Here is a 26,688-nt window from a genome sequence, read left to right on the forward strand (position 1 = left end):
GTACCTGCAGTATAATCAAGCCAGACAAAGCAGATTTGCTATCATTGGTGACTCCTGATAACAATATAGCTGTTGTTGAGGTAGCTCATCCCACTTTTCAGTTTGGGTCACTTCTTCATAGGTTTAGAAATTCTTCCCAATTCATTCACGTACAGATGGTTGTGAAGCCACAGGATGGGCTATAATCTGCCTGGCTGAAAGTGTCCTGGAAAAGAAAGGGTGGGGGATTTATATATATATTTTTTCTTCTGTAAAATATTTAATATCTTGTTCTTTTGCCATGTGTTGGAAGTGCAGGGGGTCGCAAGGCGACAGGAATGAGGAGCTGGCTGATGTGTGGATGAGGCAGCCCTGTGTGCCACTCTCTGTGACTGGAGATGCAGCTCCATGTGTCACCTTTGATGGCATAGCTGAGTTTGAGCTGACAGATGAAATGACCTCTGAAAAAGACTTTCCAAGCATCCCTCCTTTGGTGGGGTTATTTTGAAATTCCTTTGTTTTAAAATATTTTGTTTATAATGCAACCATCTCAAACAGAGCTGATCAACACAGGCAGGAAAGGCAGAAATCAGCAGGTAGGGTCAGTTTTGAGCTGTGCTATTAAGAGAAAAAGTTGATTTGAGTTACATCCAGAAATGTAAACTAGAATTAATTCCTCCCAAAACCAGCCTGGCTTTGTATTTCAAATTTTAAATTCTGGAATCAGGACTTCTTATGGAAGACAGGAAGACTGGTTCTTGAACTTCAGTCACACAGGTATTTTACAGGTGATCACTGATACATTCTAGCACCCCTGCATACCAAGAATCATTCCCGATTCCACAGTAAGATAAATTTGCCTCTAATTATGTATATTTTCCTACAGAAGCTAAAGGAAAAAAGCCCAAGATAGAAGTGATTTGATGCTGAGCTTAATTAAGTACTAAGACATTCTGATGTTTTCTTTCAGCTCTTTTTCTTTCATAGGCACGTGAGAAACACAAATGTGTGCAAACATGCTGGCACAGGAAAATGTAGACCATGGAAAGGGAAGACGGGAGAATGGAGTGAAAAAACCCAAATAATGCTTTTCAGTAGATCTCCCAGGAGATATTCAGATCATTTTAGCTGTGCTGAGACACTAATCTTGAGTCTCCAGGTGAGCTCTGACTGTTTTGGAGATTGTTATTGCCAGCTGATATCCTGCTGCTCTTCTTGGGGAGCCTCTTGCCCTACATAGCACAGCTGGCAGAAAGGACCATATGCCCAGGCCTCAGCACCATCCTTTGCAGCCCATGCCACTTAGAACTGACAAATTTAGGCTTGTGTTTGCACACCAGGCTGAGCTGTGCAGCAGCTGTAGGGGAGCTGGTGTGTGCTGCTGCTGCCAGGTACAGCCAGCTCAGTGAGACTGGCAGAGGCAGGTGGATGGCAGGGTATCAGTAAGCACCCAAAGAGCCCTGGGAATACTCAGATGATTCCATCTGGAGGTACCTTGATATAACTTAATTTTAGGCCTATTCAACCCTATTAAAGATATCTTTACTAATTTCATTAAAGCAGAAGATAAATTCTACATATAATTTTTCTGTTGGCCTAATTCCCCACCTCATTCCTTTACTTGCTTTTATCAGTACTTTGATTACCACCTTTCTTCCTGCTAACCATTCCTTCCTTTTTATAAATTATTTTTCCCCTGTCCAAGAGATTTAACAGATAATACCCATCTTCACATGAGGTTGGTTTGTAAGTACAAGTGCTGTGAATGTAAAGGTGACAAATACTGCACCAGCCTACATGGCAAGGGAAAAAACCTACAGAAAATATCTGTGCTTGCCATGCAAAGATTCATGGCTACTTTAAGACAACTGGTTCAGTCAGCATGTTTCAGGAGACTTGGGCTATTTCAGTTCACTGTTTGCATATTTTATATCAAGTGACCTGCCAAATGTCATGAAGAGGTGAACAGGGAATAGAGAAATCAGTCAAGGTGATGGATGAGATGCAGACTTGATTGTTTATTTAAATCATTCCCACAACGATTGAGTCTTTCTGATTGCAGACAGCATTTTGTCACAATCATTAGGAGAGGGCAAAGGTGACAGGAATTTAATGGCCAAATTAGAGCTATTGAACGGTGCCGAGTATGACAATATTTTAAAACTCTGAAGCAGAAGACTTTTATCAGTGATCAGCAACATTAAGAACTCTTTTCTCTAAACTATAAGTTTTTTCTGTTTTGTTTGTTTGTTTCTTTGTTTTTCTCTTCAAAGCACATATGATCGCCAAATATATTCCAGAGAGTTTCTTCAGTAGTTCCCAATTTCCCTCCAGGACCTTTCTCTTAAAAGAAACAGAGATTGTCATTATTCCCTCCCATGCTCCTTTAAATATTTGAACAAATACTTCAAATATCACTGCACCATCCCCTCTTTCCTTTCTGTGTTGTTCATGATGTCGGTGTGAGGGAAGCAGCAAGGAGAAGGCAGTAGGGCAGGGTGATCCTGCAAGGGGCTGTGCTGCAGCCTGGGTCCGCACTGCCCTCGCCTTCAAATGGGATAAAGTTTATACAAAGACTACAAAACATTATACAAAACACTTTTGTACAAAATCACACATTTCCATCTTTAAGAACTCTACCATTGTGTTTGGTTTGAAGAAGGAGGAGAGTGTGAAGGGCACAGGGACTGTGAAAAGAACATTTTTTCCCAAGTACCTGAGGTTTTGTCCTTTCTCTTTACTCCAGAAACACTGTTGTTTAGTTCAGTATTGTATTAAGCATGTTGATATAAGTCTTGTAGGATGATAACTAGATCATACTTGCAGTCCTAATCCAAAAAAGGGTATACTCCATTATATAAAACAATACAAATCCTTCTTGCCCGGTAAGAATTCAAATGTTTAAAAAAAAACTTTCCACCTTCTTTGAAAGAAAATTTGAGTCCAGTCCACAGACTTTTTCAACAGCATCAGACTGTAAGCAGTTCAAAGATATTGAAATGTCATCATCTATTAGCCAGTGATTAACATAAAACATTGCTGAAAATAAAAAAAAAATAAAATTGTCACATTATAAAATAATGGAATAAATGCAACCTAATTAATGTCATGGAAATTAGTGAGATTTAGCTGAGAATTTAAAAGACTGTAGCATGAGAAAGAGCTCAAAAAATATTAATTAACTTCTTACTTTGAGATCTTGTGGTGAAAAAAATCAGAGAAAAAGTTTATGTGGAATAAAAATAAAGTAAGAAGAGAAGGAGAACAATTTTTAACAATTTCTAGATATGTTCAGTCTCACTGATAAACAGATCTATGAGTATATCAGACTAGAAGGTAGACTGAAATATGATTTAAAAATTTCTTGTCATAAAAAATGTATAGAAAAATTCCCTTTACACCATCGTTTAAAGTGGCTTGAGTTAGTGTTTATTTTTGATTAAACAAGGACAGTTACTCTCCTGGGTTCACTTTAATGGCAGGTGTTTATTGTGGGGCAGGCTGAATTTGGACTCTTGCCACTACTTACTTGGAGTTTCTGCTATGATCAATAAATTTGAAATTTGAAAACGAATGTTTAAAACTTGTGACTATTAGTTGACCAGAGAATCACTGGGAGTTGCTGGCTTTGTGCAACTGGAAAAGAGATGACAGCAGAATCTACAAGATGCATGAGCATTTGCAGCATGGTTCAGAAGAACTGCTGACATTATCAGGATTTGTCCAGCTTGAGGAGTACTGCACAAAAATCTCACCAGTCAGAAAAGACAAATTCAGAATGAAAGATGTATGATGAATGCCCTTTATGATGATAAGAGTGGAAATCCTTTCTTATGAAAGGAGTGAAAACATTTTGGGCTCTTTATCCTAAACACAGCTAAGTTGACATGATTTCTTTGTATACACACTTATGAAGTTTACTTCAAGTGGGTCAAAATTTCTAAATTAAGTTATTTTTATAACAACTACTGGAAACAATCCAGTAGGATATTTAGACTTCAAATTGAAGTTTTCTGGTTTTCAGAGAAGTAAGATTCTATACAATTTTCCAAAGGCCTCCTGAAGACAAAAGACATTTGTTTAATAACATGGTTTATAAAATACGTTGCAAAATTTATTTGCTTAAGTTAATAAGGCACAAAATCTGGTAACTCACTCTTTACTCTCCCTGTTTTCAAGAAAATCTACCTTTGATGATGAATGCTGTGATGTTAAAATTGACTAGATTAGACCTTGAAGACCAACTTGGAGTAGTGAAATTCCATACCATTTCCAAAATTGTTAGTAGGACAAGTTTTCTGTGGCAGGAAACTCATCTTCTAGAATTTCCCAAAGCCATTAAGCTTCAGGAATAGGGAGATGCATCTTCAGCTTCAGCTTTCTCCTCTCTCTTCTCTTTATCCAGATCTTTATTTTGAGCTGGCTCAAAAGAAGAAAAAAAAAGAAAAAAAAAAAAGAAAAAAAAAAAAGAATATAATTCAAACTATTCTTTATATTCCTTATACAAAATGTAACATATTAACCATGTTCCTTATTTACTTCTCTGTGAAGTCTTGAAGGCCTCGAGCTCCTTGCATGGCTGGTCATTAAATAGAGAATGGTCATGACTTCAAGAAATTTCCCTTTATGTGGACAGGAGTGGGATTTATCCAAGCATTAGTTTAGACTTTTATCTCTGTAATATATAAATTTAACTCCTCTTTCTACTTAAAAATAGCATTAACATTTTACAGAAAAGTATACAGGTTATTCTCAAGTTTGTCTCAAAAGTTTTATTTTGATTGCAATGTCAAAAGGCATTGCAGGGATTGAAAAGGCTCCTGCAGGGTTCTCAGTGATTACTCTCTTTGCAAGGTGTGGAAATAATGAAGTAATATGAATACTGAGATTGAGAAGAGGCTTCCAGGCCCTTCGTTATGATATGTTTTATGAGCTTTTCATTCCTACAGAAAATCTCAGAGTCATGATAAAGAGAGCTCAGAAAATATTGATTTGCCTTGTGTTCAGTAGTGATGACTGGAAGTCAAGTTAATGCAGACAGGTTTGGCAAGCTAAATCTTGATAAGGTCTGAAGTAAAACATTAGCTCTTCATTCCTTGTCTTTTGTTTGGCTAATCAAAGGCAGAGAAATATAACTCTATTGTGAAACTTTATTTTGTAAGCCACAGGGGAGTACCTAAATATGACAGCATGTAGCAATAATTGTCTACATAATGCACCAACTTGTAAATACCACTGCTTCTTTTATTTCACTTATGGAATTGGGCATACTTGGACCTTGGCTATTAACTACTGTATCGAATTAGGAACAAAAAATCACACATGTTGTTGAACTCTTACTATGTCAGATTCTACTGTGAGAGTCTAAATTGCACTTCGTGCACAATTTCAAGAAAATTCACAGCCAAGTAAATAGCATGCCAAAAGTAAAATAAACAAAGTAACAGTGAAATGAAAATATCACCTGCAGTAAAAATGACAACAGTTATTTTGCAAAGGCAATTATTTGAGTATCATTATATCATATATCATATGGATGAGAATGATTTTCCAGTGCTCCAGCATAGTATGGAAAACATACACTGAAGACATTTGCTCATTTCTATTGCAAGCATCATTAAAACAGAAACACAAAACTGAACAAAGAAGTTTCTCTTGAACTACTCATAAAATGTCTTTGCCTCTTCATGACCTTACCCAAAGACATGCATTTGAGAACTTACATGCATTGTACCTGTTCAGTTGTATTTCAGCAACAACAGGATCATATTACAATACAATAACTACAATAAAAGAAGATAAAAGCCTGCTGAACTGTTTATACTAATGACACTTTCCTTATGAGTAATGAACAGTTTTTACTTTTCCTCTTCCACCTTATCTCTTTAAAATGAGTTGTATTATTATTGATAGTGTTGCTTCTACAAGAAAATAAATTCCATTTAGTGGGAGGAGTTGTTTATTTAGGCCATTTTGAAACATTCTTTAAAGTCCATTTAAAATACATGGTTCAGATTCTTATGTACAGTACTTGTGCAGCTCAAGCAGAACTCATCCAAGATCCATGAAGAATCTTGGGATTTACCATAGTAAAAATATCTTACTCAGGTTTTCCCAAATGATTTACCACAGCTGATAAATTTGTTTATCTCTTCCTTTCCTAAGTGTTATTTGTCCATTTCAGTCTTGTGGCCACACCATTTGCATCTTTTCACTCAGTGCTGAAAAGTGTATGTTCAAAAATCAGTTCTTAATCCCTTCTAAACTGGCAACAATTCATACATTGAATTTCAACTGTCACACATTTGATTAACACTGAATTTTTTATTTCAGTTATCTCCATTTGTGGTACATGATTGGTGTTTGTTGGTTCATAGTCTTCAAATGTTTACAGGTCATGAGCCTCTTGGGAAAAAAAAAAAGCAAATATTCTAGATATATATTTTTTCATTTGTGTTAAAATTAATTTTAATTTCTGGATGCATGAGCACAAATCTGAAGAATCTGTTAGTTCTACTATTTAAAACCTTTAACACTTGCTGCTAAACAAAACTATTTATATCAGAGATTTTATTTGCAAATTACTATATTTTTCAAACAGTTCTCAGTATGTGCTAACACTGAATTGTATAGGAGAAAAAGTTGTATATGAAAAAATACAAATTGTGTATAAAAAAATAATTTACACTGCAGTGTTCTAAGAGCAGTGGGGGTGGTGAAAGGTCTGGAGTACAAGTCCTGTGAGGAGCAGCTGAGGGAGCTGGGGGTGTTGAGTCTGGAGAAAAGGAAGTTCAAGGAAGACCTTATCACTCTCTACAAGTACCTGAAAGGAGAGTGTGCTGAAATGGGAGTTTGTCTCTCTTCCTAAGTAAGGGATAGGATGGTGGAAAATGGCCTCAAGTTATACCAGGAGCGATTTAGATTGGATACTAGAAAAAGTTTCTTCAAGCATTGGACAGGCTTCCCAGGAAAGTGGTGGAATCATCATTCCTGGAGGTATTTAAAAGACATGCAGACGTGGTGCTCAGGTGTGTAGTCCAGTGATGGACTTGACTGTGTTAAGTTAATGACTAGACTTCATTGTAAAGATATTTTCCATCCTAAATGACTCAGTGATTCCATAGCAAGCTGGTCAGAGGATACAGAGAAGACAGAGCCAGACTCATCTTGAAGGTGCAGCAACAGTACAAAAGGTGAAGGACACCAGTTAAAGTACTGGAATTTTCAGTTGTATATTATTTTTTTTTTCATCACTGGGATAGCCAAATACAGGGACAGACCATGCAGAGACATTATGGCATCCCCACCTTTGCAATTGTTCGAGACTCAACTAGACAAGTTGACTTGGTTAGGTGTGCTCTGAGTAGGGAATTAGATCTGTTGGTTTCATGAGCTCTGGTCCAGTCCAAACTATTCTGTGATCTTATGTTCACTTCAAACACTTTCAGAAGCCATTTCCTTTACGCAATTGCCTATTTGAACAAAACTTATAAAAAGGTAGTTATCTCTAAATGTTTTTCCCCTATCAAGCTCTGTTGAAATTAGCCAAGAGGCTGAGCGCAGATTTTCAGAGAGTGATTGCGTAAATCATGTTCCACAAAAAAAAACAAGCAAATATGTAGTTAATCAAATATTGGCCTGTAGTTCTTTAGAATAGCCCTATCCAGGTTTTATTTAGCTATCCAGGTTTTATTTAGCTTTCTTCCATCTGAAAAAGTAAAAGATTCTGAGAACAAAGCATCATTGTTGAGAACATTAATTTTGGACTCTCCCAGCTTGGCCCCAATCAAAGCTTTCTTTGTTAGGTAGTAAAACCTTCTCATTCTCTTACAAAGCCAAAGCACTGTAGAAACAAAGGCTGCACATAAGAGGATAAAGAGACCAAGCCCAGCTGACTTCCTTAGTGCAGCTTCAGAACAAACTACAGATCAGATTCACAGGTGGTGTCAACCATCCCAAATCATCTTACTATCAGGTGAGCATTTGGTCCCATACACAGATTAAACAATAAAACCTGTCTATAGAAGAAAATAATTACTATGACAGGTTGGAAACATAGTGCTCCAACATTTTGGCAAAACTTTTTTGTTGCATATATACATTATCATGGCCTTAACCCTGGAAGTCCTTGTACATTTGAGTCTACATTTGGCTGTGATAGTTCACATAATCCTTTCATATAGGCATTCAAAGGCTTGATTCTTCAGTCTCTGCCTCACCATACTTCAATCAATCTGATCATATATCATCAACATGGGTGACAACATAAATCTGTTTCAGTCTGACATGCACTGCAGAGACCACTTGAGGAATTTAGGCTGTGCAGCAAAACGTTTGTCACCAGAGCAGTGAGACACACTCCATCAGCAGGACAGAGCAGCTCCAGGCCACACAACAGATACCCTCCAGTGGTTTGGTGGTGTTTTGTGGATTCATTTCATTTCCCTGGCAGCTCAGATATGCTGAATGACTGGGCATTGGGCACCTTAGCTTCATACTCAGAAGAGTGTTGCTGTCAGTGCCAGGCTTCTGGTAAGACAAGTATTCAAGAGGAGGCAAAGCCCAAAATTGTTTGGTTTGTTTTTTTGGGTTTTTTTTCTTTTTTCCTTTTTTCTTTCCAGTCAGATTGCTTACACAGTTTAATAGTAGTTTTATATTATTAACAATACTAAACTCCTTACCTGATAAGATAGAGCACAATGGTTACATAAGTGAGAGACTCAGTGGAGGGTATACCCTCTTTTGGATTAGGAATGCAAGTATGAGCTAGTTATCATCCTACAAGAGATATATAAACATGCTTACTACAATACTGACCCAAACAATAGTGTTTCTGGAGTAAAAAGAAAGGACAAAATCTAGAGTACTTGGAAAAAACATATTCTTTTCACAGTCCCTGTGCCCTCCACCCTCTCCTCTCTCTTCAAACCAAACCAAATGGTAGAGTTCTTAAAGATGGAAAAGAAACATGTGATTTTACCAAATCCAAACTTCATTCATCATGCTGTAAGGATAAATCAGTATTCTTTCACCATGACATTTCAGCATAAGAAAACTGTATGTACTTTATGTTTTAAAAGCTGATGAAGACACTTGATGATAAAATGATCAACAAACATAGATATAATAATCATAAAACTGAAATGGAACATTTGAGTCAAAGAACCAATTCTGTGTATTTTGAGTCACATAACTCTCAAACTTCTACGTAAAATACTTAAAGGCTGATTTTGCTAATCCCAAGATGGACTCAGGTTTTTACTAAGTGTCTATTTACAAAACAACACATTTGCTACTGCTGTAGTAGGAGAGTTTGTGAGGTATTAGGTGAATTTTGTTGCACACTTTATCACTGCTATATGCATGAAGCAATTGCAGGCTTTCATTTCAGGTTTTCTCAAATTCTTTAACTTCAAAATGAAAACCCTGAAGAAAAAGATCACTCAAAATGTTTATTAACATGTATGCTTCAGTAGCTATTGTGGTTTCATCAATGCCAATACCAGTCTTACATAAACTGCCCCTTATCCTGTAGTTAAGCTCTCTGTGTGGCTGGTTGGGTTGCATGGAAAACCTCTTGAGTAAAGGCTATCAACAAGATTTCTGATAGAAAATGGGAAATAGACCTGCTTCCAAATGCATGAAAATTGGGGCTTTTTATTTAAACAAGATCAAAAAAATAGAGATAATTTTCTCTGATTATCCAAGGCAGCATTTTAGGAGAGCTGACATTCACTGCCAAGTAGGTGCTGTGAGTTGGACCAGAGGACAGAAGGGAACAGAAACATTTACTGTATGTGATTGTTTCCAGAAGGTAATTTAGAGAAGGGTCTGAGTATAAGCTAGCTTCCTGACTCAGAAGTGTGTGTGGAACAGGAGAAATCAACCTGTAAGTTCTAACTCAGTTGTAAATTTCTGATTTTGGGAGTCTTTAAAACAATTTGTATTTACTTGCCTGCTTGTTATTGCAGTTAGGATTGTATTCAAGTATACACATATATGTGTCTACTAATATCTTGATGAGAGGAAGAGAGAAACTTCATTTTCAGAGTTTAAAAGGGTGCATTTATTTGCTTTATGGTTATCAGTTGTGTTCACTATGGGATAATATAATGTGTGAGGAAAGAAGTGCATGCAGTTCAGAAGAATCCACAGCTGTATTCACTCTAATATAAAAGGGCAGAACTTATTGAATGCATTTGGGCACCCAGTCCCACTGCTAAAAAATGGCAGCTACCTCAACTTGGGGGATCTCTAGGGCTTAAAATCTGCAGTCATCATCTAAGAAGCTGACATGCTATTATAGAGAATAAGCTTGGGGTAGAGCCATGCCAGGTCAGTTATCATTCTAGAGTGGAGGTTTCCAGTTCACTCTAATCTCAGTAAAGAATCACTAATAGACTGTGTGGCAAAGAACTCCATTTATGCATTAGATTTTGTGTGGTTGTCAAAATAACATTTAGGGTTAGAAAATGTCCCATGAGAATTGCTTGATATTCTTAGAGGAGGGAAGTGAAGAAAGCAATGACGAGCTTTGAACTCCCTGGATTATATGAGAGACGATACCAGGATCTTAGCTTTTCCACTGAGATGTTATGATATCTGAAGTGCTGGTAATTGTCAATAAACAGAAAACAAGAAAAAGGTTTATATTTTCCTCTTGTTAAAAAGGTCCAATAACAATTCATGTGAAAGGAGAAGACAATATTTCAGTTAAATCTATAGGTGAATCTTCAGAAGAAGGAAAACACAAACTAACATTCATGTACAAAAGTCCATAGAATGTAGTCTGGTAATCAGAGCATCCAAAATTCATCTGCTGGACACTCAGAAGGAAAGAGTTTGGTAAGGATCATTTCATATCTATCACACATCAGGTTTTCTACATATCTGCAAATGCTATTTCAGACTTCACAGATAAGTATTGCTTGCTCTTGCTGTAATGTGGATTGAATGAAAGGTGATTTCAGGGTAAGGAATAATTTCAAGGCAAACCACTAACATCAAGGCATCATTTCTGTGCAGTGGAAATTCTTGTAACCACATATCTGCATTGCTCCTGTGACACCTGTCACTTTGGCTCTCAGAGAACAGGTTGGCATGAAGGCACAACTTGCAGGTTGGCATTTTAAGAGTCCTACATGGAGAGTCAAATCTGATCACTTAAAATAAATATCTCTAACTGGTCAGCTGACTACTTCCTTGTACTCCCCAGACTATTTCCATTGACTAGACTGAGAGCTTGTGTGCTTTGCAGCCAGAGAAACAAATGGTATCCAAGATGTGTATCGTACGGATGCTCTGCGGGGCTGACAGAACAAGCAAAGTTCAAGAAGCTCTCTTTCAGCAGTCAGCATTTGCTAAAAAATCTTTCACACACTGGCAAAGTGCTTTGTGATGAATATCAGTAAAGTCCAAGGGCCCTAAGTGACTGTAAAAGTGCAAACAAGCACATGCTTATGTAAATTAAATACAGCACAAAAAGCCTGGAGCTGGTGGTGACGGAGTCTTTTAGAGAAACCGAAGTAGTTTACTGACTTCAGCACTGCTGGGTCTGAGCCAGTCAGCCTTTCCTTCTAGAAGGGTGCACCAGTGTGACGGCAGTGCCACCGTAACACTACGCTGCTTCTCTCAACCTCGGTTTTGTATTTCTGCCTGGCACCACAACGCACAATACAGGCACGTCCATTCGGAGACCTTTAACTCCTCTGTGACTTATAAGCATGATCTGTGCTTCTGCCAGAAAGTGGGCACCAAAAAGTCTAAAGTCAAAAAGTTCTGAGCAACCAATTCAACCATAGCCACTCTAGGAGATGATTTTCCCGTGCAAGGAGAAGTACATATAAAGTACTGAGGAATGCAGGGCAGGACAACCCAGTATTCGCCTAATTGTACTATTATAGCCAAAATCCCCAGAGCTAGAAAGCACAACAGAAAGGGTGACTTGTATTCATGTACTGAACTGTCCATCTGAATGAGAAAACTGCTTCTTAAGAGAACATACTCAGTTTTCTGCTACTGACATTTTACTGCATTGCTGAAGACACTAAAATATCCACTTAAACAAAGATGAAACTTCATTTCCCCTTCTTGAAACCATCTGACTACTGACTAAGTGTCCTGGGGTGACTTTATGATGCCTGTATCCCCAGTCACCTGGTTTATGTTACGTATTAAGTTCTGCACCTCTAAGATTGGCTGTGAGAGCGAAGTGGGGAGAAGAAGCTGCAGTTTGTGTTGAGAAAGAGCCCTCACTGCCCCACATCCTGCTCCTGGATTGTGTTGTCTGCAGCAGGGACAGACAGCAGGACAGAGCTCTCCTTTGCTTTCAGTTAGTTTTTAGCTAGCTGAGGCAGAGAAATTCCCTAGGCTGCTTTTTTCTCCTTTTTGTTGGATCTGTTCAAACCCGCTCTGGACTGGAAATCAAACCCTGGGAGCTCACGCCTGTGGCCCACCAGGGCCTGGGCCTCGGCACTTTCCAGTGCCAGAGGGACTGATAAGGGACTGAGTGAGCTGAGCTACACCACATGAAAAGGACCTTTCTGGATTTGCCATCTCATCAAACAGCAAGAGGTTTTATTGTTTAATATTATTCAATTTCTGTTAAAGAAAGAGGTTTTTTCCGCTTTTCTCCAAGGAAATCTTTTTCTCAAACCATCTGGGGGAAGGGCCGCTTAAATTTGCTTTCTGGAAGGACCCCATTCAGAGGTTCTCTCCCAGACTTGCCCTAAACCAGGACAAAGAGGAACATTTCCTCCCTTTTTCCCTGGGAGTGATATCTAGGCCAAGTCTCTCTTGGCACGGTAGAGGTTCCTCAGCATGAACATCAATTCCCCTCAGTCTCCACTGTGCAACCTTTGTGACTGGATGAGTCACTGCACACATCCATGCATCCAGGCTGCAAATGTCTCTCCTCACAAGTCTTGGGAGAGGGCCGAATACAGCAGCCTCTCTGCTTCTGACCCTGAGCCATATGTCACACAGCCTGTAGGTATTCCAGATCTACTGATCAGATAGAGAAAGTTTCCTATTCAAGAGAAGAAGGAGCTCCCAGATAGACACAGAACACTAGAGATTTTGCAAAAAGTTCTGTATTTAAAGAGCATATACAATTAATTCTAAAGTTTCCCAGAAAGTGCTAGCACAGCAGCATAAATATAGAATGGCTACCTGATATATAACATTCCTTCTACTCTTGTGACAGATGATGGAGTATGGGTAAAGTAGACAAACCCCCCAGCCAAAATAGTTTCTGTAAACAAGCTGTTCTTGTCACTAAGGCAGATTTTCTGTTCCAAGATTATATAATCTTGGAACAGGGAAAGACTGAACACCTCATGTTCCAGGAGGCTGATTAGAATATAGGTGTCTCCATACTGCTCTCCTGCCCCTGTGATTCTAGCTTGGAAGTGTCTGGTTTGCATTGCACAGACATTACTGTAGAATAAATTGTATATATTTTCAGGTACAAGTCTTTCTAGTCTGAATTCTCAAACTAGCAGCACTGTGTCACTGTGTCACCACTTGTTATTCCCTACAGCTTTTGAACATGCTGTCAAATTTCAGCTTAGCTTGATTTTGAGAAGTAGTGGCCACAGAACTAACATTTCCATAAATTTTGAAATATGTTACAATTGGTGAGATTTAGGAAAAGTCTTCATCATATTAAGTTTCTAAGAGAAAAGGAGTGCCTTTAAACACAGCAAACTCGGAGTATGCAGCCAAGCAGAAGGTAAATCCAAAGAAAATGAAACTTTGTTTGTTCTAATATTAATGCCGTCACTTATTCTGCAGGACAAAATGCCAGGGTGACCAGCTCACTGTTGAGGACATGGCACTGTTGAGGACAGACATAGCAGGAGTCTGCAAATGCTGCCTAGCAAGTGACAAGGTCCTCCTGATGGGAGGAGTTGGATGTTTGATGTATTTGAATATAGCAGTTCATATCAGTTCCAACGCAGTATGTAACAAGTTTTTTAATACAAAAAGCAGAGTCAAATGCTGCATTCCGGGTCCAGCCAATCTCCTATTTACTTTGAAAATTGAAGGAGAGAAGACTTAGTTCTTGTGTGGTCTAATGCTCTTTAAATTAGATGTTGTGCCACTTTCTCACAAGCCAGAATGTTCATTTGAACACAAAAGTAAAAATAATGGTCAGCTTATCTGCAGAAGAAAAAAAAAAAAAAAAAATAAATTAAAACCAAACCAAAACCAAAACAAAGCCAAAAAAACCCTGAAAAAACCCCAAAACAGAGAAAAAACAAGGAAGTAATTGAAAAGACCAGTTCAGGCAAGAATTTTTTGCCAAACAAAATACTGGTACATTTTGATTTTAAGGGCAATGAAAACACCCCACATTTATTCTTGATCCTTCTGATATTAACTCCAGCAGCTACCAGATTAGGACAAAAATGCAGTACAGGGGAAATTTTTCAGTTATGATGCATTTTTTTATACAGTGCACATAAAGGTACTGACCTATAGTAGGATCGTTACTTTCATTGAAATGTCAGCAACAGGTTTTCTTTTTAGCTTAGAATCCCAAAACAGAGCTATTGAGGGACAGCAGATCCCAGTGCTGCCTGCTAATTAGGAGCCCTACAAATGTAGGTCACAAAAACAAAAGCAATGCTTTTCCGGAGAAGACAAATGTGTGATTTGTGAATGAAAAGCCAGGAAGTTTTAAAAGTGAAACAGAAGTAAATTCAATCAAGCTCTTCTTACAAATGAAAGCAGTGAAAAGTCTTGGCCTTTAGGCTTGAAAAGTAGAGATTTTATTAACCCTTTGGTCTTCCAGATAAACTGAAACTGCAGCCACTTAACATTAAAAATATATTTTCCTGTGCTTATCAAAATGAGGAATTTGTTTTAGAAATATCAAACCATCACAGGGCCAACCACTATAGAGAGGCAATAGGAAAAAATAGGTATAATAGTCTGTTCCCCTCACTGACATTAAACTACACTTTGCTAAGTACAGCTGTAGTCTGGCTCCATCAGTCAGTACGAGACACACTTCAAACCTGCCACTGATTGTTTAAGTTCTTCCAATTTGCTTTAATTGTGGAATATGTTTTTATGTGGGTTAAACACTTTCACATGTGAAGATCCCTCACTGGGGGAAAGGTGAGCATTTGTTTTTAATCAAAATAGTAATGTCTCCACTATGTGACTTCTGAAGATGCAATTATTCTCCCTTCAGAGAGACTGATAAGGTTCCTGATTATACAGCCTTGCACATAATAAAAAGGATTATAGGAGAGAGTTTCACACATGCTGAATAACTGCTTGTTATTAAAAATCTGACATCCTATCTTTCCCCTTACTGAAGTCAACATAAGGGTCTTTTCCCTTACGTAATTTATATGTAGACTTATTTACCAAGCCATGTCTTCCTTCCCAGCAAATAACATTTCTAACCATGATGAATGTGATGACTAAGTAGCAAGGCACAATGAGAATTTAGCTCATTCTGCAATAACAATGCACTTGAGTGGGAATTTAGGGTACCTATGTCAGACACACCCCCTGCACTGGCTCTTTCTTTTTGCTGAGCAGAATTTTTTGCAAATATCCATTCAGTACAATTTTTTCCACCTTCCCAAACTCAATGAATTCTTGCTTTACATCTTAATAAAGTAGCAGAGAATTCTAAAAAACTATTATTCTCATCTCTTTCCCACAAACTTAGCTTTAAGAATTTGTTCTTCTGAATTCTTTTCTCTCATCGGTTTAATTACAAAATGCATTTTTAAATAATAGCTATGAAAAGGCATTGATAGGTCTGTCACAGAGACTACAGTAATCCCGCATTCCCCACAGCAGCTACCTCAATAGCTTAAAATATTCACTGTCAGAATATCATCTATTTTATCAGTATATAAAAAGAAAAACCTGGCAACTAGATCTTTAAATATGTATGCCCACCATCTCTTAACCTTTTTATTTTCCATTAAAACAATGTTTTAGCAGCCGAATTATTTCATAGTCCTATCTAGAGTCCAGTATTTATGGGTTGCAATATGAGATAACTGGATTTTATTCTGTGCCACAGCTTCTGCTCTTGGGAAAACTTCTAAATCCTAGAAATTAGTGCTTAAATTCTGCTTAAGTCCAAAATTGTGACTTTCAAAACTCTTTGCTCAACTGCTGCCAACCCTGGGGGCATATGCTCTGACTGAGAAATTATCTCCAAAGACCTGTCATAACCATGGAATTGGGCTGAGTACAAAATGCAGTAGAAGACACATGGGGTTTTTTGACTGATCCAAAAAATTTCAGAGTTTCATTAGATGGGAGTCCTGATCCTATGAAAAGAGTACCTAATTTCCTAAAAATACTCAAGTACAATATTTCTACAGAAATGACGAGTATCTTGTCCATTATCCCTATCAAAGGGCTTGACAAATTCCTAGGGATAGTATGGGGGCACAGGTTTACCTTCAGTAATTATGTATCTATAGCATATTCCCTGTTCCACCCACAGAATTTGCCTTTATAAAGACCTTGTAGGCTGCTAATAAGGTATAAACAATGCTTCATGTTTTAAGAGTCAAATTCATAATATTTTCTTGAAGTTTGATTCGGATCTGTAATATACACGCTATACAAGATAAACGTTTGAGACACTGTTAAATCACAAACAGCCCTACTGACAGACACAGAAGAGGTGTGAATTTCTTCCAAAGAAAACAGCAAACAATTATCGTGTGTAGGTCAGGAGAACCATCAACAAAAGGAACTGAGGATATAAATAAAAATCCACTATATAAAACAGAAAGATGGAATTAGGCCAAGACTCTAATATTGCAGAGGTATTTACTGTAGTACAAAAGCATATCTACCTTAACTCCAAAACCAAAGTTGTTTTGCAAAGACGTGGATATATAGAATAATTAGTTTCTTACTGAAATTAAATTTCACTATTTTCAGAAATTTACTTTTCAGTAGTGAATAATGCTATAGGCCTGTAGATAAATGAATGTGGTAAATAGCAAGGATTATTTTTGCCTTCTGACTTTAAAATGGCAGCAAAATTATTTTCAAGTATTAACAAAAAGCAGTGAACTTATCCTTAACTTATATGAATGCTGTGCAAATAGAGACCTAATATTATAAGACTAATACAGAAAATGCTTTCATTTCCAGAGGAAAACCTCAGGGGAAAAAAAAGGAACAAAAATTCTCTTCATAATATAGTGCAACACAGCAGAGCACTAAAGTGGAAAAATAACTCTGGCTTGGAGTTTTGGGGCATTTTAATTGAGTAACGAGTCTTGAAACAAAGTAAGAGGTTTCAAATGAGTGACTAGTAGCAGAAATAATTTTGATGGATTAAAGTACATCAGTAGCATCTTTCAAGTTTTTCTCTGGAAATTCTCATCATTCATTCTAGCAAAAGTATTTCTCCTTAGAAGTTTGACCTTATTTTTCTTTCACCTTCTTCCCCTCATATTCTCATTTTTTTCTCAGACCAGACCAAAGAAAATGCTTTCCATTTTCCCTCCCAGATGCTCACCCATCTCTCTCCCATCCTTCACTTTGATCTGTTACTAACCTCTTCAATCATTGCTTAACCACAGAGCTGTTATTTCTTTTGAACTTTGAGTTGAAAGTAAACTGATGTACAGATTGGACTTTGGTGAATCTCTTGCTTTATTAGAGAATTATTTTGGAACTTCTGGTAGGTTGAGTTTTTGCTTTTTCCTCTTAGGTTTCAATCAGGATGTGATCTCTTACAAGAGAACCCCTCAAAATGTAAGCTTTTCATTGATCTAGACCTAGTTAAAGGATTAAAAAACATTTTTTTATCTATTGCTGTATTTCAGAATGCTTAAAAACTTCATTTTTATGTGAAGAAATATTTTAACTTCTGTACTATAATTCCACAAGCTAACATACTTTGCATGAGGTAAAAGATGCCTATCAACATCTCTTAAATATTCCCATTGCCCTTGAATCCAGAGCACCCTTCCCAAAGTTTCCTCATTATACTGTTCAAAATCTCTCAAGAAGCCAAGAAAAGAGTATAGTTTTCAGAAATGAAGTGTTTGTTTTCAGCTTCAACAGGAGACAAATTTGAATTACATCTGTCATTGAACTGTCAGAATTGCAGACAAAAAAGCTGCCACAAAAAGATAAATTCTTTTCCATTTTTCCTTATTCTTCCCCCTCACTGACTAATGCAGCATTTGGCCATTTATAGGCATAGGCATAGAAAAGTTTGTTTCTTGATATCTCATTTGTTTCTTGTCTCATTCAGTTGTCCCTTGGTTCCCCATTCAGGAAGTTTCTCTTTCAAGGAATTTTTTAGCACAAATTACACATGAACTAATAGTCCATTAGAAGTATGTGCTAATAATTCCTCCAGACATTCTGGTATTCTAACATGGAGTACTATACTAAGCCTGAACATTTCTTCCTACATCACATGGATATATAATTTTCTGTTTTTAATTTGATATCCATATTTAAATACGTGATCTAGATAGAGACCATGATATTTCTATAAAACAGAAAATTAAGCTAAATTATATAAGTATTGCAAGGTTGCTTAAACAAACAGGTATAAAAACATAAAGTGAATAATAAAATAATAATATAAGTGAATAATAAAAAAATCCCTAAAATTCAAAAGAATTTTTTTAACTATTACACCATATAGTTTCTTGTGATTTTAGTGTAAAAATAATTTTCTTGTCTAGATATGCAAAATGACTGCAACCTCACCTTGTACTCTGCTCAGATATTTTCTATTACAATTAAAAATTGTACTTATGTACAGATTTCAATTGTACAATTGAAAATATTACAACATACTATCCTAGTAACCCAAACTTTTAATCACTTCTTAAACTTATAAAGATATGACTCCAATAAACTGGGTAAGGATGCATTTCATTGTATCTGCTGAAGATTATATTGTTAAAATTTCTTTAATTTGATGCCCATATTGACATCTTCTCAAGAGGAGGTTAGGAAGCTTAAAGGATCATGCTTTAGAGTTCCTACCATTCCTGCCAATGACCTAACCTTGTTCATGTTGTTGATTATAATTTATTTTTAAATATTTTTTCACCCCACTAAATATATTTCACTTAAGATGCCATTTGTATAGAAATTATTATTGTGAGGGAATCTATTTTCATAATCTCTTTAAAGTTATCCTTTTTAATTCTGCAATAGAAAGCCAAAGGAAAGCTCTTTTGATAAATCTATTTCATTTGCTTTATCACATTTTTTGCTTATCAAATGTTAAGGGAGCATTTTTATTGAAGTTTTTCCACACTCTAGCCGCATGTAGAACAGTTCTTTTACCAATAAACATTTACAGATATCTCATCAAAGAAGTGGAAAGACCATTCTTGCTGAATGCTGGGCTACCTTCACAGGATGGTGAGTAGTTATATGTTTAGTTTATTCTAAACATGTTATATATTTAGTTAATTCTACTCTTAACAAATAAATAAGTGTCCCCCAATTCATGAAAATTCTTAAGCATGACTACATGTCTGCAAGTCTAAAAAATTATAACGCTTTCCCCAGAAAAAAATTTCTCAGGAGCAGCAGTTTTCCTGTACAAAGAGTCCTTCAGGTCTTATACTGATAAATAATTAAGAAATAAGGACTGTGATAATTTAGTTTGATTTGGTGAATATGTGCCTTTGATAACACAGCAGAACTATAGTGTCATTTCATAGTTCAAGTATATATTAGACTTTAATCTTCTGTGAAAAGACAAAAATAAAAACAAAAACAAAGACATATGCATGAATGGCTATGTTTGTCAAAGTTTGAAAAATTACTAGATTCTCCTAGAAAAAGTATGTCAGTTCCTACACAGTTATATGTCACCCTATATACAGTAGACTTTTAGGTGAGAAAAGAAAGGAGGATTTTTCTGCTGACAGGTAGTAGCCATTAAATTTCCAAACAGGGAAGCATAGGTGCTAAAATGTTTTATGAAGAGGCAACCAAATATCTCAGGGCACAAAATGAGTCAATCTCAAAGTCTTCCAGCTAGCAAAGCAGCTTAGAAATTTTCTGTCACCTCATGTCCCTTCTCTGTAACGCATTTGACTGTTCCTCTCACAAAGATTTCAAATAAAATGAAAGCATAGAGAGAATTTACATCCAGACATTTAGTCCAAAAATTTCCTCTGCCTTTATCCTAGAGACTCTGAACCAGGCAGCTGCAGAAATCCTACTTGTATGTTTGGAGTGTCCTCTACTTAGAATCTCTGTTTTAAAGTTTTCATGTTCCTATGAATATTTTTCCACTCCACCACTTAGTCTGCTTTCCCCGAAATGGTCTGTCCTGGCTTCAGACTTTTACCCTGGTATTTGACAATTGACTCCTTAATTACATCTGTTAGAGTAGCTGGTGGATTTTTAACTTCTGAATTGCCATGGTATTGGATCTCATTAAGTCAGGGTGCAAGGTCAGTAAATGCTCTCCTTGACTTGATATAAAAAGGAATTGAGTACATACATTTAAAATAAAATACAAGAGGTTTCTTGTATGTCCACATAACTCTGTGATCTTGGTGTAAGAAACCTGTTGCCAAACTCTGATAAAGGGGATGAGGACATGAGCTACTGCGAGTCTTTCTGCAGAGTCAAGGCAACTTACATTTGGTAAAGGTGTTATGACCCTGATTCCAGAATGAGTCAAATGGCTGTTTCTTAGAATCTATGTGCTTTGGAATGGACTTTCCACTGCACTGGACCAATGTTATGCTGAAATGAGGACAAAGAAGTCTTTACTGGCATGGCACTAATATCAGGGTACAAAAAATTAGAAGCAAAAAAAAAGGGACTAGGCAAATCTTAAAATTGTCACAGACACAGGAGAAGTGAAAGCATATTGCCCTAATAGGCAGAAACAGGGAAAAAGTCCCAACAAGTTCTGAAATCAGCCAACCTAACCACCAAAATTGTACCTTAATATTAGCAAATATAGACAATTCAGCTGTTCAAAATAAGTAATGCAGTAAATCTGTCTAGACTGTATCACAATTTGGTTGGATCCCATGCCATTTTTCCTATACAGGAAGAAAGGTACAGGCCATGAGATAACTGTCACAGGAATAGATCAGGAATACACTCAGCTAATAAATAGGAAATGACAAGTTGCTCTCTCTAATTTTGCTGCAGTACACAGGGTTTCAGGTATATTACCTCTTCTTCATCCTTTCAGACCTGATCATGTTGTGCTGGAATAATCCCCAAGAAATACAAGTCAATACAGTTTCTGATAAATTTCCTGACCATAATACTAGATTAGGTAATCAGAAAATATCTTATAAATTGTGATCTTTTATAACAAACATAACTTCTAATTAAAATGCAGAAAACCAGAAAATAACTGAAATGTTTTCAAGCATCTCAAGAGTGAAAGCAACTATTACTGAAATATCTATCAAAATGATTTCATTTTTTAGATGTTTTGTAAAAAGGAACAATAATTTTGACAAAAAAAAGGTAAAAAAGGTAAAAAAAAAAAAGCTATGAATCCAGCTGAAGTAATTGAACAATCAGGATTCATTTCATGCTTAAGTGTCTAATGTAAATCTGAGAAATTAAATAGCCACTTCTGAATACCTTGATCCATTTCTTGACAGCCAGTGATTGGTGCATAAGTATTAAGGTTCTCTGTGAAACCCAAGATGCCATAGTTAACATGAGAGTCTTTCACATATTTGGTACATTCCACCTTGTAAAATGGCTCTTACCTCCTGCTACAGCAAATGCTTTAAACTGCCATTGAGTTCAGTGAGCCAAAGGCAGTCAATATACTTAGAGGAGTCCAGCACTTAAAGGATATAAAAGCTTGTAATATATGTTACTATCAGCCTTTTTGTTTGAGGCTCACGTGATTTCAGTGCAGTAGAAAGTCTCTCCCATCTCTTTTCCCAGATTTGTTTCCAGACAATAAAAATAAATCTTTAGGATAACTAGAGATATTATATTTACTTGCAAAGAAACAGCTTAGATGGGGCCATGTTTTAAATTTGGCATTAGTTCCAGACTTGACTCAGAGTTAGTACAAGAACCTTGCTTACAGGGATGACAGCGAATGATTCACTCTGTGCTGTTTTGTTGATCCAGCTGTAGGGCTGAATTAGACAACAGGCTTCGAGAAAGACAGAAAAATATAATTTTACAGCAGACAGAGAGTGACATGCCTTGAATCCACCAGGATGACTCACATGCTTGCAGTAAGATGTAACCCTCGTCTTAGTCAGTTCACAAATTAGCAATGATTAATCAAGCATATAAAAAGGCTGGAATGACTATAGCAAAGTACATCCCAAATAAAACACAAGTTCTTCCAAAAATACTTGTGTTTTTTTTAATATATGCATATTGTTATGGTTCATTCAACCTGCAACCTGCCACTGTTGTACTTGCTTGTCAGAGAATGTTACTACAATGAAGAATAGCAAAATGTAATTTCAAAGTAATATTTAGAAGGTTTCAAGCATGTTTTACTTCAAATTTCCATGTCAGATTTAGGTCTAGAAATTACTCAGGAAAGTGCTTATTCTATTAACCAACCTTTTTCAATTTTATTTTATGCTGCACCTGTTTTTGTATCTTCCCCCAGGTTTTAATACATTGAATAGATTAAAAATCTGTGAAATTGTTCATCATAACATCTTGTTCTTCTTGAGATTATCTATCAAAACAAACAAAATAAGATTAAACAATAGCAAATAGCAACATACATGAGCTCTCTATACCTGTGGCTGAAAGACACTACCCTGATGACTTCTTCTGTGTCCAGAGAACAGTTCAGAGGTCAGGTCAGGATCAGTCCATAGAGATAATTTTGTTGGGAGAGGGGAGATGAAAGTGGAGGAGGTGGAAATCATTGCATTTTTTAGAAAGAGAAACATGAGGAAACTGCAATCTATTCATAGCTACAGGCAGATGGTTTCATGCCCAAGAATTAAAAAATCAGCTCTGTTTGTCAGGAAAAATATATACTGTGAAATATTCACTCAGCTCAAGTAATAAGTGGGGTCAGGGTAGAAAAAAATAGACTGATTTTTTTTCTTACAAAAAGGCAAGAATGAGAATGCCTAGTGCAGGTATTAATTTCAACTGCTAGCCCAAGCCCACGGACTAGCTGCTTACCTCCCTGATGAGGGTTTGTTCACACTGTCTATGTCCCCAGTACCATGTCCACAGTTCTCAAACTGCTGATGTTCAGGTCCTGTCTAAGCCTTGAAGGTACTTAAAATCAATTTGTTCCTCTTTTTAAATGCACAAAGATCCTGAAGACTGGCATATCACTTACTCAGGGATGCATTGGCTGAGGGTATGAAGCTTCTACACTCCAGTGCAAGCTGATAAAAGGCACAAGGCAGCTAAACCTACCCTAATTTCTTAGAGACACTGTCAAGACACCTGACCCATTACACATGCTCAGGCCATGAACTGACTTCCACACAATAGCCTAACAGAATAGACTAACACTTACAACATGGGAAATCCACACTTGTGACTCTTTTTGGCCGGTGGTAGTTTTGAATCTGCAGATCCCATTTCCAAGAAGGTGTTCTTACTGCCAGGCTGTGGAACAGCTAAAGACTAATCCCTATCACTGGAGATACCAAAGGTGTGATGCTGAGCAGAAGGGAAAGTGAGACCGAGGGCACTGGAGCAAGACTGATCCAGATGGCGATTTAGTACCAGAAAAGTAGAGTGTCTTCATTTTTAATAGCATAAATTTTGATTCAAAGAGTGGGCTACATTACAGGAAGGCCTCTGAAGATGGGGAACCAGCACTTTCTGAAAACTTTCCTCATTCATATTCTCTGATAACTTGTAAATATCATGGCCACTCTTGATACTTACATGGTTTTTGACCCTTTGTCTACTGACTGAGTGTGCTGTTTTCTATCATAGCCTGTTATCTATTACAACCAGGTGTCATTATCATAATTTATTTTCTAGTTCTTGATTAAATCAGCTAATCTTATAAGCACGGGGGGGGGGGGGGGGGGGGGGGGGCAAAAAAGCAGATTTGCCCCAGAAAAGCTCAGAAGAAATAAAAGGTGAGAAGAGAAATGATGGAGCCTGGCTAGGTAGCTTGCTGAGGGCTCAGCAGGAATGCTGACATGAGAACCCCAAGACTGTGCTTTACGCTGGTATTTCAGTGTCTAGGATAAATTTCTTCATTTCTATTTCCTTTGTTATGAACATTGTACAAAGATGCGCATTCACAAATTTTACGATCATAATTTGTACGCTTTTCTTTACCTGTGGTCCCAAAACACCTGTTTAAAATTTCAAGAATGAGAATGGTGAAATGTTTTGGTTTGGGCTGTTTCTTTATTTGCACTAACTTTGTTAAAAATATTTGCATGGTATGTTATCTATTACATCACAAGCTGGATAAAATACTGGAAACACTGCATGAGTGTGTGTGGGGCTATATAAAGATTTTATGCTACTTTGCATTATATTCTCATCTAGACTTAAATTCTGGACTTCAAAGTATCTTTTCTGTGATGTTGATTAGAATTAGTGCAGTGACAGCTGGTAGGATTTAAACTATATAACTGGATTTAAACTATATAACTTTAATTTTGGACATTGAAAATGCACTTGTGACCACATCCTAAAGGCCTGAAGAGGGAAATGCTGGACTTGGGACGTAATTGATTTCCAGCATATTTTATCAGAAAAATCTACTCATGGCTAATGTGCGTTTATCCTTTTATGCCTTTTAAGGTACATCAAAATACCATCTATTCTCATTTAAAACACACCAGACTCTAGTGAACCAGACATTTGGAGCTTATACAAGCCAGCTACTGTTTGACCTAGTTTCATTACAAGCCTGAAACTGCCCATTACACACTTAATGATGAGTAAGATGAAAAATTGAATTCAATCTACCTCGCAGGACTTGAAAAATCATCCAGACAAATCTCATCCAAGAAAAGCAGCTGAAATTAATATGGCAGATTGTGAACTCCAGTGTCTGAGGGAGGAGCTGACACACTCATTTTTTCTGCCCCTTCCACAGGTGCCACTTCGCACTATGTCCCAGCTGTGGGGCAGGTGAGGCTGTACCTGAGCTCATCTCTGCCAAATTCATCAACTCCTTCCTGCCAGAGTAGGCAGCCTTTCAGTCACCTTTCAACCAGCAGCAGCAGCAGCAGTGGGGCTGTCATGCCCAGGTTAACAAGCTCTGCTTTCTCAGCAATGACTATTGACTTGGGTTTAATATTTCACTCACGCTCTTTGCTGGCTTTGAGGATAGCTCAGACTCATTACTTACTACAGCCTGTGATATACATAACTATACACTCAGGTATGAAATAGTACATCTAATTACATAAGACCAAAGTCTCTTTCTTTCACCGAAATAAAGAAATAAAAGCAAGCCCAACCCTTCAGATTCTTCTTAGCTATCATTGTGTGATGGAAATATGCTTAGAATCTTGTTTAAAACACTGAACAAATCAAAGTCTATCACTGATGAAAAGAGATAGCGAATCCTGGATTTGCACTAGTATGATTGAGAGAAAATTTTTTTCTGGAGTGTCAAAGAGATATCACAGTGAATTAAACAGAGCAACCAATTTAAAAGAAAAATGTTCATTAATGTGAATAGAAAACCATCACAGCAGAAAAATGCCAGCACTTACTGCAATACATCAGCTATTCCCATTAACACAGTAACTAACCATTTCTGGGTAATATGATTAATGGCTAAACAGAATACTGAAAAATTATATCTTCCATTCACATGACTAAATTAAAACTCTTCCTTGTCTCTATCAGCCTATCTCTGCTGATGTTATATTGAATGTTTTTAGCATAGACAGTGGAAAAGGTAAAGTTATTTTATATACAATGATATGTGCATACATGAGTTGCACTGATCCTATATATAAACAAAATAAAAATGAGCAAAACCAAACCAAACCTTTGGTTTCAGAGATATTCCCCAAAAGAAATAATCTCTAACACTGCTGGTTTTGAGCAGAGCGATTCCAGACCAACTTTGAAAATCCCAGTCAAAGCACATAGTTTTGCAATAGACTCATCTGGACAGTTTCTTAGCCAAAACAATTTCAACAAAAAGGCTGGTTCCAGACATACCGTATTAAATAACCCTGAGTTGGCAAAGAGTGATGCATACATTCCATCCGAGAGTCTGCTACGGCTCCGGTCAGTTGAGGTAATGTAAGTTCAGCTTCACAGCTAGAAACTGTAACAGCATTTTCAGCAAATTGTCAAAACAGTCCTTTTGTACCTTCAGTGTTGAAGTACATATAAAAATCTGACTAGATAATGTCCTATTTCAGACTCTTTAAACTTGTAAAAACAAAACAGCATAAAAGTGGGATGAGTGGTTACAGTGAAAGCAGAAATAAATGTGAGTGTGTAATTTTATTGGCAGACAGGAGTATATGGTCATCATCAAACAAAATCCTGGTTTTTTCCTCAATTATGTCATAGTTCACTGTAATTTTAGTTGCTCTGTGGGAGCTACCCACAGACAAGAATTAAAGCAGTCTGCAAACTATAAAGAAGGGAGAAGTTCTCATCTCCTCAGTCTAAATTATTTTTTTCTTCTCATGGCCCTTTTCCTCACAACTGCGGCACATTTCTGCTTACCTATAGTTTGAAAACCATTTCTATAGGCTGGGTAGAGGTGGATGGAGAAGTGCCTAGAGGTGCAGA

The 26,688-nt window shown here is 37.0% G+C and overlaps 1 long non-coding RNA gene across 1 annotated transcript; it reads right to left on the minus strand.

Moving 5' to 3' along the window:
• Window positions 1-69: 69 nt before the first annotated feature.
• Window positions 70-26,212, minus strand: LOC131592617 (uncharacterized). Its single transcript, XR_009280686.1, has 3 exons — window positions 26,104-26,212; window positions 4,247-4,398; window positions 70-205 (listed from the first exon to the last, which is right to left on the minus strand). It is a non-coding gene; the product is annotated as an uncharacterized LOC131592617 (long non-coding RNA).
• Window positions 26,213-26,688: the final 476 nt, after the last annotated feature.

The sequence above is a fragment of the Poecile atricapillus genome, chromosome Z (assembly GCF_030490865.1).
Source record: "Poecile atricapillus isolate bPoeAtr1 chromosome Z, bPoeAtr1.hap1, whole genome shotgun sequence".
In the NCBI taxonomy this organism is placed as follows: Eukaryota; Metazoa; Chordata; class Aves; order Passeriformes; family Paridae; genus Poecile; species Poecile atricapillus.